We start from the raw sequence: 14779 nt of genomic DNA on the forward strand, positions 1-14779 counted from the left end.
TATCTCCGGCATGTCAAGGTCTTTCAGATGAATAGCAGCCCTGCCTTACCCATTTGGGAGTGCAGGGTTGTGAACTTGCAAAACTTGCAATCTACAAACTTGTTTATAGTACACACCATCTATCACCCTGCTTGTTAGTATTGACCTTATTATCAATACCTGAGGGATGCCACTGGAAACTAGCTGCTAGCTGGCCTTCACAGGGCTGATCAAAAACCTTCAAGCCCAGAGGTTCAGCCAATTTTTCACCTTCCTTGTCTTCTACTTATTTGTCTGAAAGGATACTGTAGGAGACTTGGGGACTTCTGTCCACAGAGCCAGTCATTTCATCATGAAGGCAATCAGGTCAGTTAAGCACAGGTTGCCCTTGCTAAATCCATGCTGGCTGTTCCCAATTATCTTCTTGTCTGTCATGTGCCTGGAAATGGCTTCTGAGAGGATTTGTTCCATAATCTTCCTGGAGGCTGAGGTTAGGCTGACTGGCCTGTACAGTCTCCTTGTTCTTCTTGAAGATGGCGTGACATTTGCCCTTTTCCAGTCTTCAGGAATCTCCTCTGATCATTATGACCTCTCAAAGACGGTTGTGCTGCTTTTCTGACTCTATCCCTACACACAGGCCATGTGTCTATACTCCTTCATGAGAAGCCTGTCCCTGCCTCCACCTTCTATATACTTCATTTTTGTGGTTGAGCTCAATTAGGAGTGTCTTGTTCAGCCATACTGGCCTTCCGCCCTTCCTGCTGAGGTTCCTACTTGTTGGAAAAGACCATGCTTTGGGGAGATTGTCACTGGTCAACCAGCTTTCCTGGGCCCCTCTTACCCCCATGGGATCCTGCCAAGCAGGTCCTATCTGCTCTTCTGAATGATAAGATTTTAATAGATGAGAGAGTGGGGCTCAGTCATAGTCTGTAGGATGGAAGTGTTCATGGTAATCTGGGATTGGCTTCTGTCTGTGGGATAGGTCAGAAGAGAAGGGAGAGGGTGTATGTCTCATCTCCAGGTTGATAGCAGTGTGAAGGAATGCAGAGAGGAAGAAATGGAGGTACATGACTTCCATTGAGGATTACAATTGGTGATAACAGAGCTGCTGCTGCTACTAGCTAATGGCATCAGCAAGATAAATTTTAGAACTGTGATTTAGACAATCCAAACGTGGAGAAGATGGTTGCTACAAAGCGCATATAGGATTTGTAATGTTTCAGAAAAGTCCGTTAGCACTGGAATCCACAGACTTATAGATCAAATCTAAAAAAGGCAATAATGAAAGAAGATCAGCCAAAAATGTTTTCCCTCCTTTCCTCTTTTCTTCAGAATAATGGTTTATATGTATAAGGTTGTTACTAAACTCTATATAACTAAGAGGTAATTGCATATTATATAACAGTAGCCTATGTTATCACTGTTAATGTCCTTACACACTGGTGACATACTAGATCCCAACATCAATTAATATTTCTAATATAGCAATACTTCAGTGACATTACAAAGATCCTTAAAAAAACCCAAAACCAAACAACAGAAGAGTGTGTAGATACTATTATGCTTCTTCTGTCATTGTTTCTGGAACAAGACGTATATGATTTTTCCTCACTTTAAATGTGATACTGAATCCAAATCCATGTGCCTGTTTTCTGCAGAGTCAAGGTAGTATGGAAAGTTCTGGGTCTTCCAAAGAAACAGGACCTCACATTAGTTTTAATTTACTGCATGAGTCAGAAGACATTCTAAGCTTTAGAAAGTAATTGATTTGTTTCTCTCAGTTTTTCATGACAATCATTTTGTTTATTTGAGTGCAAACTGGCTAGAAAAAGCACAAGAGACTTGATGACAAGAAAAAAAATGCTGGAGTTTGTGTTTTAGTTAGTACTGTCGAATTATTAAATCAGAAAGAAAAAGAAAAAATATTTACAAGCACTATTTATGTTTTGACTGTAATATTATGCATTGTGAAAAATCTTCATATTCAGTGGTTACACTGTCCCTAATTTGCTGGTTTACCGCAAGTGTAAGGCTTGATTCTGACAGCGTTTCTGCATGTGCAGCTGTCTAAGCAGCTCTTCTGAAGTCCTTGCATCACTAGCTGAGGAAGAAAAAGTATACAAGTAGTATCTGTAATAAGCAATCAAACCGTCTCGGTGTTAGGATAGATGAAGATTTATTGGAATCCGGAAGATTTTATTAGAATGATTGGAAAGCTGTTTGAGGTGACAAAAGAAATGGGAGCCGCTCCAGAGAGCAGCCTGCACTGACCTGCCAGAGAGGTGCCGCTGGGAGGGAGCAGGCGGGCGGCACTGCGGTTTGGAGGGGCCGGGGGGTCCCTGAGGAGTCGGAAGCAGAGCAGCGAGACACAGATCATCTGAACAGTCGTAGTAGCAGCGATGTGGCTTTGCTGTATTTTTTGATCTCGTCCGTAACTGTGTGGTACCCGCTGCCAACTCCTCACAGGCTGCGCTGCTTTCGAACCAGAAGGACGCTCCCTACGGCAGCCTTGTCCCTGCCCCGCTGATGGATTTGAGACATGCTCTTTTCTCTCAAGATGAGAGCGATTTTTGAAGGCCATTTCTATCCGTAAGCTTCAAAGGAAATAGCTTTAAATAAGTGGGCATTTGCCTAGAGATTGGCAATATTTAAAGCTGGCTGAATGCCCATTTAAATAAAAAAGAAATCAAACAGTAAAACACGAGTGCCGATTGTGGATGTAAAGCATGGCTGGTTAGGTTGAAAGAGAAAATTGATTTAAGTGTGGTGGGTTTTTTTTTTTTTCCTTACAGAAGAATGCGAAGTAATTCCAATATTTTGAATGACTATTTTCTATGTAATGCTTATGGCATAAACAGAGCCCTTGACTTCTGAGAGCCTGATAGAATTTTATCAATTCCTGGGGGAAGTTCTCGCTTTTGAATGACCAGTAATTTTATGTCAGTTTATCTAATTGATAATGTTTATGCCTGTACAGTGTACAAAACAGAAAACCGCTTTTGTGGCAACTTTTAAAAGCTGAAGCTAGACTACAAAATTTGATAACCACAAAAACTATTTAATGCAGCTAAACTCCAGGGCCCAAATATTTTCCCATTATGTAATGTACAAAACAAATTCAATACCCGCAGCATTAAAAAAAATGCTTTTCCCTGCTTCCTGAGATGGTTATGGTTCTCTGCCTTTTATTTTGAAGATTTCTGTAAGTACTCCATTTGTTGGCCCTGTCTGCAGAGAAAAGCAATAATCAGTAAATGAGTAAATTTACTGATGAGTTGACAAAAAGCAGTAACTCTTCAGTCACTGTCGGTGGACTTTTGTAAGCACATATCATGAAATAAGGTATGATGAGAAATACAATATTGAGTTCATCATTGAGACATGAAGAGGCTGAATGTTGAAGAGATTGAGTTATATAGATATAGGTGTTAAAATGTTAGCAGTTCCTCTGCCTTTTCCACCTTAGTCAGTTTATGTTACTGAATGCTAAAGGCAACATAGTTAATTTTGAAATTGCTAAGGAGACTTCAAGAACAATTACCAAGAACTAGTTTAAATTCTGTAGTCCCTTCCGACTTGCAGTCAGGTTTCCGGCAAGTAAACTGCTGCCCTGCTGACCTTAAGCCTGGGGATATCCTTAAGACAAAATGCTATTTGTACTAAATTATGAAATCTTAGTTTTATAATGTAGCCTGTGTTATCTGGGGACTAAATTGGGACTATCGCGGATTCTTCCCTTAAGGTCTCATGTTTGTTGAAGCTGGATGTTAAGTATCAAAATAACTTTTCCTAATTTTCTAAAATGGACACATCATCATCATCATCATAATCCTGAAGTTTCATCTTTTCTTGATCCTTTAGTGGTAGGAGTTAGACTACCTCAGTGGTTTCTGGAATAGTCATGGTAGTTGAAACTCCATCAAGCAAGTCAAAGACCTTAATAAATGGGCAGGTCATAAAAGACTACTTAAGATACAAAAGAGTGTTACTGAGGTTTTTTAAATTAAATATTTTTTATGCCAAAACCATTTTTGCATCCCTTACAGCTGTGAGTTTCTTTTAATGAGATTTATACAAGTATTCACAAAGGGGAAAATGAGGCACACAGCTGAATATTAGTGCAGCTGTTTTCAGCTCTGATGAACGCAGTAGTTCAGTAGTATCTGTGATGATGTCGTTAATTTTAAATGTTTCATGCCACTGACAGGTCTTTTTCTGTAAAATACACCTGAGTAAAACATACATATCGTGTTAATTCATATTTAATTATGTTATATAAATACATATATGTATGTTATATATGTGTTAAGTGAACTGGGAAGATGTGTAGAAAGCTTCTCAACAGTACTGCAAGTATAACTGTTGTGAATGGATCTCAAGTTTACATTAATGAAAAATGACCTATTAAAGTATATTTTGTTCTAAATGCTAATTGAATTTTGGAAATGTTTATACTGAATCCCTTGCTTGCATTCCTTTTGTATTTATCTTTTAATCTTTTCAGAAGCAAAGTATTACAATCACTAAAAATCTCAAAGTCTTGATTTAGTAGATCACGTCTCCCAGAAGGGAACTTGTAAAAGGGAATTTTATATTCAACTTTTCTAGGTATCTGATTGAAAGAAAATTATTGAGGAAACTCTGCTAGTGCCAAGACTCATTTTTAAGGTGACTGATATTTCTGAACTGCAGCCAAGGTGATGGTTAGGCAGGTCATTTGTCACACTGTTTGATTTTCCATTGTTGGTTGATTTTTGATTGCAAGCTTTTGAGTTTACAGGGAAGATCTTGAGTATGAACCAAGTGGAACATTGCAGTGTTACTATAATTAGTCCTACCAACAAACTGTGCTTTTGCAGAGCTTATGTTTCTATATTTATAAACTATTATTAGTTTGTCGTAATACAAACAACATCTAAATAGTTCACTGTACTGTCTAGGGGCCTAATCACAGACTATGTATTCCTAGGTGAATGATGAAATACATAATTATTTTTAATGATTGGACCTAATGCAAAGATCATGAGAGAAACTATGACCATGTTGAAGTCAGCAAGAGGATTGTCAGTAATTTCAGAGGGACTAGCCTCCCAATTTTTTTGCAACTGTCAATTTTTCTTACTTGAGATAATTCCATGGCCCAAATTCCTCTCTTTTTATAAGGCCAGTTTCTGCCAGCTGATGATTAGTCTATAGTGGGTTAGTCTATTGTGCATTTCAAAGACTATTATTTTGAATTATGTCAGATTAAAAGTTGACCTTTGCTGAAATTTATGAAGCTCAGTTTTCAGTAGCTGTCTCCTGTGTGTGGATTTTCTATTATCTAAAATCTGACTGAGGTTATGAGGCAACCTTTCCTTTTATGGGGAAGAGCTAATCAGGATTTCTCTTCTAGTTAGGCTTCTCTGTCCCTTAGCACTGTAGAAGCTGCCCTCTGTCTGCCAGGTTCAAAAGTTACCAAGCAAAGAATGAGAGACACATGGGCTGCATGACAGCAAAATACTTGGTGTTTTTTTTCTTTTGATGCGAAATTGAATTTTTGTTTGCTGTGTAATTAAAAAATGGGGGGGGGGGAGTAAGTTTTAAACATATCTTCACTTTTCTCTCATGTAAATATTAAATATAAGTAACAGGTATGTCATTGTGCAAGATAAATCTTTAAGCTTCATCCTGTGTTGAAAATATTCTTTGTAGTAATGAAATTAGATGCCGAGTAGCATTCCACAAGATCTTTTAAAATGTCAGATCACATGTTAAAATAAGGTTTCAGATCTTTCACACAGTTTGATTATAAAATTGATAACCAGGGTAATACATCTCAGGGAAGCAATTGTTAGTTATTTAAGATCCTGGAAGTAGTGAGATGGGGAGTGCGGGGAAGTTTAGCAGGAAAGTGTAAGCTCTACTGTTTGACTTCTGTGTCCTATATGTTTTAGTAGGAACTCTTGTAGTTCTCTCATGGGTACCACACCATTCCCCAGAAGTGAATTACCTATGGGTTGGAAGGGACTTTTAAAGGTCATCTAGTCCAACTCCTCCTGCAATGAGCAAGGACATTTTCAACTAGATCAGCCCTGTCCAGCCTTGAATCCTCTGATCATCTTCGTGGCCCTCCTCTGGACTCACTCCAACAGCTCCCTGTCCTTCTTATGTTGGGGCCCCCAGATCTGGACACAGTACTCCAGGTGGGGTCTCATGAGAGTGACGTAGAGGGGCACATAGACCTCCCTTGACCTGCTGGTCATGTTTCTTTTGATGTGCAGCCCAGGATACGGTTGGCTTTCTGGGCTGTGAGTGCACATTGCCGGCTCATGTCCAGCTTTTCATCCACCAGTACCCCCAAGTCCTTCTCTGCAGGGCTGGTCTCAATCCCTGAATCCCCCAGCCTGTAATGATACCGGGATTTGCCCTGACCCATGTGCAGGACCTTGCACTTGGCCTTGTTGAACCTCATAAGGTTCACATGGGCCCACTCTTCAAGCTTATCCAGGTCCCTCTGGATGGCATCCCTTCCCTCAGACATGTCAACAGCACCACTCAGCTTGGTGGTGTTGGCAAACTTGCTGAGGGTGCACTCGCTCCCACTATGTGGCTGATGAAGATATTAAATGGTATGGGTCTCTTTAATAGCTTTAACTGTAGATGAAATTTCTTGATGTTTACTGACTGAAAAGTGACTCAAAGCAGGATTATCATAATTAAAAAAACTCCAACACCCAAACAAGAATTCCTGACCAACACAAAAATTATATAGAACCATAAAACTTTTGATATGCGTTTTAATATCTATTTCCATTTTTGTTGTACAAACAGTGCGAATAGACCAACAGACTTTTAAAAGTCATGTGCAACTATCTATAACTCTCAGATAAGTAAAACTGATCACACCTTATCCAGATCTTTGTGGGCCATATTCTTACTGGCCAGGTGCCATGTTTCATCACGTACATCCCTGAAAAGAAGTATACAACATGATTGATTTTATTTGATAGGATTTGATATTCCTTTATAAACACTCTGTGTGTATGTAAATGACAATGCAAAGTCCAGGGGACTTAGCTCAATGTGCCTGGAAGCATCCTGTTTCAAGTGAACGAGAGGGGACAGGCTGACTGTCTTGAGGACCAGAAAAAGTTTCTATGTCTGGTCAAGACATAGAAATTTAGAGGGATCAGTGACCTAATTAAAGAACATGAATTCTTCTAGTGTTGACGCCTAAAGTTCAAATGTTCTTTTTATACAGGAAACTCGCCTGCCTGGCTGCTACACAAATATTAAAACAACTCTGTGTGAGACAAGTTTTTTCAGCATCTGGTCTGCAGCACCATGAGACAGTAGCGAAATCTTTGCTATGCAAGACCTCCTTGTCAATCTTGAGCCTAAACATAGTAGCCAGTGTAATAGGATGTTTATTAGGGGAAACAAATAATTCATGTCTTGAGATAAGCTCCTAACATAGACCACATTCCTCTTGCAAGTTACTGTGAAATGACTGCTGTGTTTTCTTCCTAACTATGTTCCTTTCAGGAAGAGACTCTGCATGCCTGCTAAAGTCATTTGTAGCCTTGTCCTCCATATAAATGAATGTCAAGGTTGAATAAGATAAGTAATGAGTTGGACGACTACATACTTGAACACCAGAAGAGACATAGCTCCAAGTTTCCTTCCTTTAATCCTTGGTGGGTCGCTCTTATTCTCATAACTTTTTCTCCCGACAAACTTCTTACTGTGTGTTTCTGGAAAAAAATACCTTTTCTAGGGCTTATCCAAATCACATCTACTTCGTTACCACATTCACCTTGGGACAAAAGCCTTTAATGCAAGACAAGGGTAAAATATGAAAACAATGGTTTCCAACTGTTCTAAATCTTTACATTTTTATAACTAAATATTTTAGTGTCAGAAATGTAACTAATAAATTGAAAGCTTTCAAAATCACAACCAGGAGGTATGCCGTACCCTATAGCACATGTTTTAAAAAGGAAATGACTGAATAAATTAAAACATGGGAAGACAATCTGAGTTACATAATAGCTATATGTATTAAATCATTCAGGAGAAGTTGCAGCTGAACTAACAGTCTGTTAAAATGAACTCTCTGTGGTAGACTCTTCACTCACTGAACTTATTTAAAATGTAACAGAGAGGAGTGAATGGTTGTACAAAATGGAAAATTGCTGCCATGAAGAGATATGTTCAGATTTATTCCTTCCAGAAGAGAAGATGATGATTCAGTTACATACAAGGGAGAAGCAATTAACTGTATCTTTCTGTTTAAATCTGATGCTTATTTGAAATGATGTTTAACCCCAAACCAATTCTGTCCCTCTTATCTAAATGCTTATCTATAAAGGGAAGAAAGCATCATCTATTCATAGAGAAGACACAGTGGACCTAATTAGACATTGTTTACAGTCTGCATAAACACCAGGTCTAAACGCTTTCCCCATAAATGTTCATATAAGCACCCCATTGACCATTTTTTTCTCAGAATGTTCAATCATGTTTTCACTTCAAGTGCATGACATAACTACAGCCCGGCTAAAATTAAAGTCTTAATAGCTTCATATACAGTCCCTTACAGCAGGCCCCTTACAGACCAACCAGCCTTATGAATTCAGATCTTACTGTTTTATCTAAATTAGGAGCCAATGAGCTGGAACACATAATTTAATTTTATGATGCACTGAAAGTATTTCAGTAATTAGTCATACCAGTCTGCTACCACACACGATCTCAGAAGGGTATTTTACAGGTTGTCTATATAGTAGATTTTAAAGAACCGATATTATCTGTGATTAGTAAATATAGAAACATTTCTGATCTGTCAGAAGGGTTCCTTTATTGGTTTTTAAAGAACTGAGTTTGAAAAATACTTTGCCATGTATAAGACCAAAATACTGCAGTTAATGCTTGGAGAAGCAGCTCTTTTCCTCCCTTCTGTTCCTTTTTCAAAAAGGTTACTTGCCAGAGCTGCCTTCTAGCGATCTTCGTTTAGTAGCCACTGTGAAAACATTAGCTTTTACTTTGTCAGAGAAAGAAATATAAACATATAGCAAATCCCCCACATTCATATGCTAAAAGCATTAGTATGTCGTTGTTGCACCTAGAACTTGCCAGTTCAAGGGATTGTCTGCTCATGCATCATGGAAAAAGAGTGAATTCCCTCATCAAGTTGCACAGAGTTGGTAATTGTATAACACACAGAACTTTTGCTGAAAAAATATTTTAACTATATTTACTTATTTAGGAGAAATGCACTGAAAACAATAATATTAATTGGAAGGATTCCGTTGTATTTCCTGGCATGCTTTCTAATCAGTGATTTAAATAAAATTAGAGATATTGTGCTTAGATTTCAGGGGAAGAACTTCAGTATGTGATAATGCTTCAGTGGTTGCTCCATCTTTTCTTCGCTGTGTGCCACAGCAGTTGGGGCAATTTCAGTGAGGGAAGACAGCAGAAATCCAGTGTGCCCTGTACTTCCCAATGCCTTTGAGGAAGCAACTGAGCTGAATTCCTTGTAGTTTAGACTGGTTAGGACTTGGAAGCAGGTGAACTGTGAATACATAAGTTCATTTCATTCAATGGGGCTGCAAAGTTTAAACCAGGGGTGGACAAACCTCTTCACTGTAGGAGCTCCGTCCAAAAATCCTTGTGTGTAAAGAGCTGCATGCGGTATATTGCATACTTAGGAGAATCAAGGATAGAAGGAGTGTGATTTCCCAATAAGAAGTGACAAAAGAGTCCCTCTGCTCCCTAGGGCTGACCTGTCTTGCTTCTGAGTCCCAAAGCAGCTGAGGGATGTCATCTTCAGCAAACTGAAACTTGCTGGCAATGCGGAGTACCTGGCAGCCCGACTAAAAACTCGCTGCTGGCTTCTATTTAGCTTCACTGTAGGGAAATCCCTTTGAACATCCACTTCTGTCTAGCACTGCATTTTGGCCAGCCTTATCTGATTGCTTTAAGAATCTGAATCAGCTTAAGCATTAACCTGAGGAGTAAATGGTCTCATTACAATCAGTGCAGCTACCAACAGGCTAAACTTATGGTTCATGATTTAGGACCCTCCATTAACAGATGAATAGAGTGCATTCTAGTGGTTCCATATGTCCCCTCATTTTTCATTTATTGAAAGGTACTGCACCAGCTACAGTTCAGACCAAGCTGCTTTACAACACTTTATTATAATCTGAGATAGGTACATATAGTATGTTGTGAGGTTAGACACAAGTCCTGTTCATTTGAGAAGATACAGTCCATATAACAGTGAAGTGAAAACACGTTTCTTTCATTTGAATCTCGTGATTGCTCCATTCAAGGATCGCAGTTTATTTCTTTTGCTAAATTTCTGGGAGTTTATTCTATTAAAACTAGTGCTTGAAACTGGGAGTTATTTATAGAAGAGTGTTTTTCAGAGACACTTATCAGGAGTGGGGCTACTCCATTTTGTAGAAAACCAAGGAGAATGAAGTCCATTCTTGGGTGATACAGTAGACTAAGCGGTAATGCTAAAAATGATACAAGAGAACTCCTACCTACCCTTGTTATCAATAGTTGTTTTACCATTTATCTATAAAGGACATTTCTTAGACATATATGTATCTGAGGCCCATTTGAGGCTAATTTTCATTGATCTATAAATAAGAATAAAATAAGCCTTTTTGAACTTTTAATGGACTTTTTCGTTCCTAATGGCATTTTTACTACGTTACATATCTTCATAATATTTTAAATATGCTGACTCTAGACTGAACAGTATTAATAGAAACATAAATGAGAGAGAACTTCAACAGATTTTTTCATCTGTCACCATCTCTGAAGCAGGATCAAACACCTTAATTACAATTGTACCAGTGGACACTTATCTAACGTGCTCTTTGAAGCCTGCGATGCTGGAGTTTGCTCCATTCACAGTTCACAGAGGGTAATTCACTGCCCTCTTTGTGAGAGACTTTTAGGAATCAGTGGTGATTTATCGTACCTCTTCTCAATTTTCTCCTTTCTAGATCCACCAACTCTAGATCCACTGAGATCAGTTCTTTAAGTCATTCCTGATAGCTCATGTTTCCTCACCTTGATTGTGTCTGTTGCTCCTTGCAAGGTTCACCTGCTGGTTCACATTTTTATTGGGGTGTGTTACCTAAAAGAAGCTGAGGTTGTGTTGGAGTAGACGTGTGGGAGGATGACTTTGCATGTCTTGCATTTGACATTGCAGTTTATCTGTCATATAGGATGAACACTTTTTTCGCACAGATTGCTTAGACTTGATTTGTCATCTGCTCCAAACTCATTTCTCCAGAGATGCTACTTCTCCAGTAGTTGCTTTCTCATATCTGTTTAGATGTTGCAGTTATTTTACACATTAAGTATAATTTTAGCTTATTATAATTAAAAGGAACTAAAAATACATGCTCAATTTTCTGACCTGACAGTGAAGGGAACTCTAGAAACTTTCAGTGAGCATCTTGAATTCCAACTCTTGCTTTTATTTCGCTGATTTTTATATTTTATCCACACTCTTCTTGAAATAAATGTTCAGTACATATTGAATTAGAGCTATACCGCAACGTGAGTGAAATCACTCTGTCCGCTTTTTAAATGGTTAAACCTCTTATATATTTTATTATTGTCAGTGTCCTGTACCTATAATATTATCAGTCCTTTTTTTCTTGAATTTCAGTGGAAGTCTTGGAAGGACATTTCTTTTTACTGGTAACTTCTGTAAATAAATTAGTTGGGTTTTTTTTTGTCAGATGCTCAGACATAAACTGTTGGTTTTAATTATGTCCTGTAGCACTGCTTTCCTAGACTGTGTTCTTGCAGACATACATTTGCATGTAACTGATGTGGTTGAAGTTGAGGGGACTGCTTTCAGGGCATACATTTAAACATGTGTTTACATCTTTTGAGCACTTAGTCTTTACTTTGAGGTCTTCAGGGAAGCAACTCAGTCTGTTTTCCTCCCTGGAGAGTATCTTGTGCATTATAGTAACAACAAATAATATGAAGAATGGGTATATTTTCTTATTCCAGCATACAACTTTACATGAGGAAAACTAGGTTCTTCCAGATTTTCAATGCCTGCAGATTTCTTCAGGAAGTATTTTTGTTGTCTGATGACCTTTCCTTCATTAGTATGAATTTCCCTTCAAGGCAGGCATTTTTCAATCAACAGTAATTTGCATATAATTTATCAAGAGAAAAGCAAAGCAAAATAATTTTATTTAAAAATTTCCCTTTGTTTTAAGTGTCATTAGCAGTTCTGACTAATCAGATTTTTACAATCTCATCAGGCGCTTTTAGAAAATCTCTATGAACTCATCTAGAGGATGCATTTATTCCTAAGTGTCCTGTATTGCATTACAGCACAGTAACGAGTCACCGTCTGCTACAGATGTTTATGTGAAATGCAATTAACACTCTGCCAATTTAGTTTTTATAGGGACACAATCAATTTTTATTCATTTTAAAGCTAGAATGCTTTCTTTTATTGTGTACTGCCTCTCTGCTGATTATATAGCTAAACAAATTATTCTTCTGTTTGTAGTAAATGGGAGTGTTTAGGCAGACAGTACTGTGGTATATTACATGGATCACATATAAGATAGGAATTAAATATTTGGATTATGTAGAATTTGTAAGAACTAAAAGTTAATTTTAAAATATACTTAAGTTTGGTTTATTAAAAAAAAAATCACATGGAAATGAGAATGATGGTATTTAGAGATGTTTGTTTAGTCATAAGCTTGGTCCTGTGATATGCCTAGTGTCCAGAGCTATCGTGGCTTTCATTATTAGGGGAATAGAAAACTCAGCTTGTTCAGGGTTTCCTTTAATAATGACATTTTCTTAGATACTTGACTTAGTTAAAGTGATTGCAGTGAACAATACTGCAATATTATTATACACATACTTTGCTGCATAAAGAGACCCTAAGTAAGCAGTACATTCAACAAACGTAGGAATGTTGTTGTAGGTAAGGGCTGACAAAGACTTGAGAAGAACGGAGATTTCTAGATTGTCCCTGTTGGATAATATTTTTGGATATTAAGGGTGATGTTAATTCAAGTGAACAATAAGAAGGCAAAAAGAAGACTAGGGGTGGCATGAATGTGAACTATTAGTAAAAATTTTGCTTAGAATGAACTACCTTCTGCACTTAGCAAAATTAGTGATAAAATTGGCTTGTGCTCATTCAGAAGCCATTTTTTTCTAGGAAGTGGTTCCACCTTAAAGAAATATCAGTTATCCTGACTTTAGTGATCACAGGCAGAATCTGTAAATAGGGCGTCTGCTCATTAGTCCTTCTTCCTTTAGAAGCATACCCATATTATTTCCTATCCCTTCCTTATGCGTTTGTTTGTTTGCTTTTCTTCCTTGACTGTTGGACTATGTTAATCTGCTTTAGTAAAAGCTTATCAAAGAGTTGCTCCTTGCTTGTCCTTAGCGTATATAACTGTATAATTGGGCTGGCCAGGGAAACACTTGAATGTGACTTCACATAGGCCATCTGCTGGCATCTTCTGTTTGGAAAGGCTGTGCCTGACCCCCAAGCTGCTCCCCTGGGCACCCCCTGTGTTTCGTGCTCCAGCAAGCACTGTCCTTCCGCCAATACTGATGTTTCTTCCTTGGTGGGGCCTCCAGGTCACTTTTCTTTCTCATGGTCAGTTCTAGTGTTTGTTCCTGGGGCGTTCCCACATCTTGTTCTTTCCATCCTCCAACCCCAGGTCCTGCACTGCCCCTTACACCCCTGCATCCCCAGCTCCTGTCTCACCAGTCCTAGCTTTCTTCTTCCTCCCTCTGCTCACCTCTCTGCCTATTCTCTATGCTTTTCTCAGCCCCAGAGCTCATTTTCTCTCTCATCTGCTCTTCTTTCCATGCATTTCAATCAACTTTTTTCTCTGTCCTTCCTGGACACAATGCAGAGAATGAAGGGAAGGAAAAGATCATTAAAAAAAAAAAAAAGATAAAACCCCATTTCTGCCCTAATTTTATGAGACAGCCCACTCAGAATTCCCCAAAGCATGCCAAGTGTGGACAGATCAGTGCATAGGATTGACCTGTTAAAATGTAGTATGTTGTCAAGTCTCTACCATGAGCTGCAGTTTTACAAGGTTAATTATTTTTTACCAAATTCATAGGAAAGTTAATAATTGCTATTGAAATAAATTTCATGTTCCTGAGGTACAGTCCGCCTTAAAAAAAATAAAATCATTATTTTGAATGTGGGTGGAATCGTTTTCTTTTTTATCATTCTCAGAACTGGCTGAACAATTTTGATCGACATTTCATATCAGTCAGTTTGATATTGGGGAAGCTGTAAATTTACTGTTCCCCTAGAAGTAAAAGCATGTGTACATTTAAGCTTTCTAGATCTCTGCCAGTCAAGCTGGAAAATAAGTTGAAAAGCCATTTCTTCTGCAACTGCCTTGCTCCCCTTTTGTTGTCAGGCTGCAAGGCTTGTAAGTGTTTTTATAGTCCAGGGCACTCAGAAAATGCTTAGATTACACCTACTGACTATCAGAACCACCTCTGTGTTACCTATGCAACTATTAAAATACTTTTAGTTTCAGAGAAAGCAGTAAGAATTTGCATCCTGTGTGTGTTTAAAGCCCACATTTACATCCTCTGAATTTTTGCTACACATTTCAGAGAGGTTTCAGTCTAACTCCAAATGTATGAGTGCTTAAAGGCAGTCTTGTCTTTATACTTGCCTGTTAAGTGTCACGAATGCTTATGGTTTTGTTATCCATACCAACGTCAGTTTACTTAGGATGCAGTTACAGCACACTCCTGA

At 38.3% G+C, this 14779-nt stretch overlaps 1 protein-coding gene across 5 annotated transcripts in view; it reads left to right on the top strand.

The window, feature by feature from the left end:
* EYA1 (EYA transcriptional coactivator and phosphatase 1) overlaps positions 1 to 14779 on the top strand; it is a 169773-nt gene that overhangs the window by 33967 nt on the left and 121027 nt on the right. The gene's annotated exons all lie outside the window — the stretch shown is intronic.

The sequence above is a fragment of the Balearica regulorum genome, chromosome 2 (genome assembly GCF_011004875.1).
Source record: "Balearica regulorum gibbericeps isolate bBalReg1 chromosome 2, bBalReg1.pri, whole genome shotgun sequence".
Lineage (NCBI taxonomy): Eukaryota > Metazoa > Chordata > Aves > Gruiformes > Gruidae > Balearica > Balearica regulorum.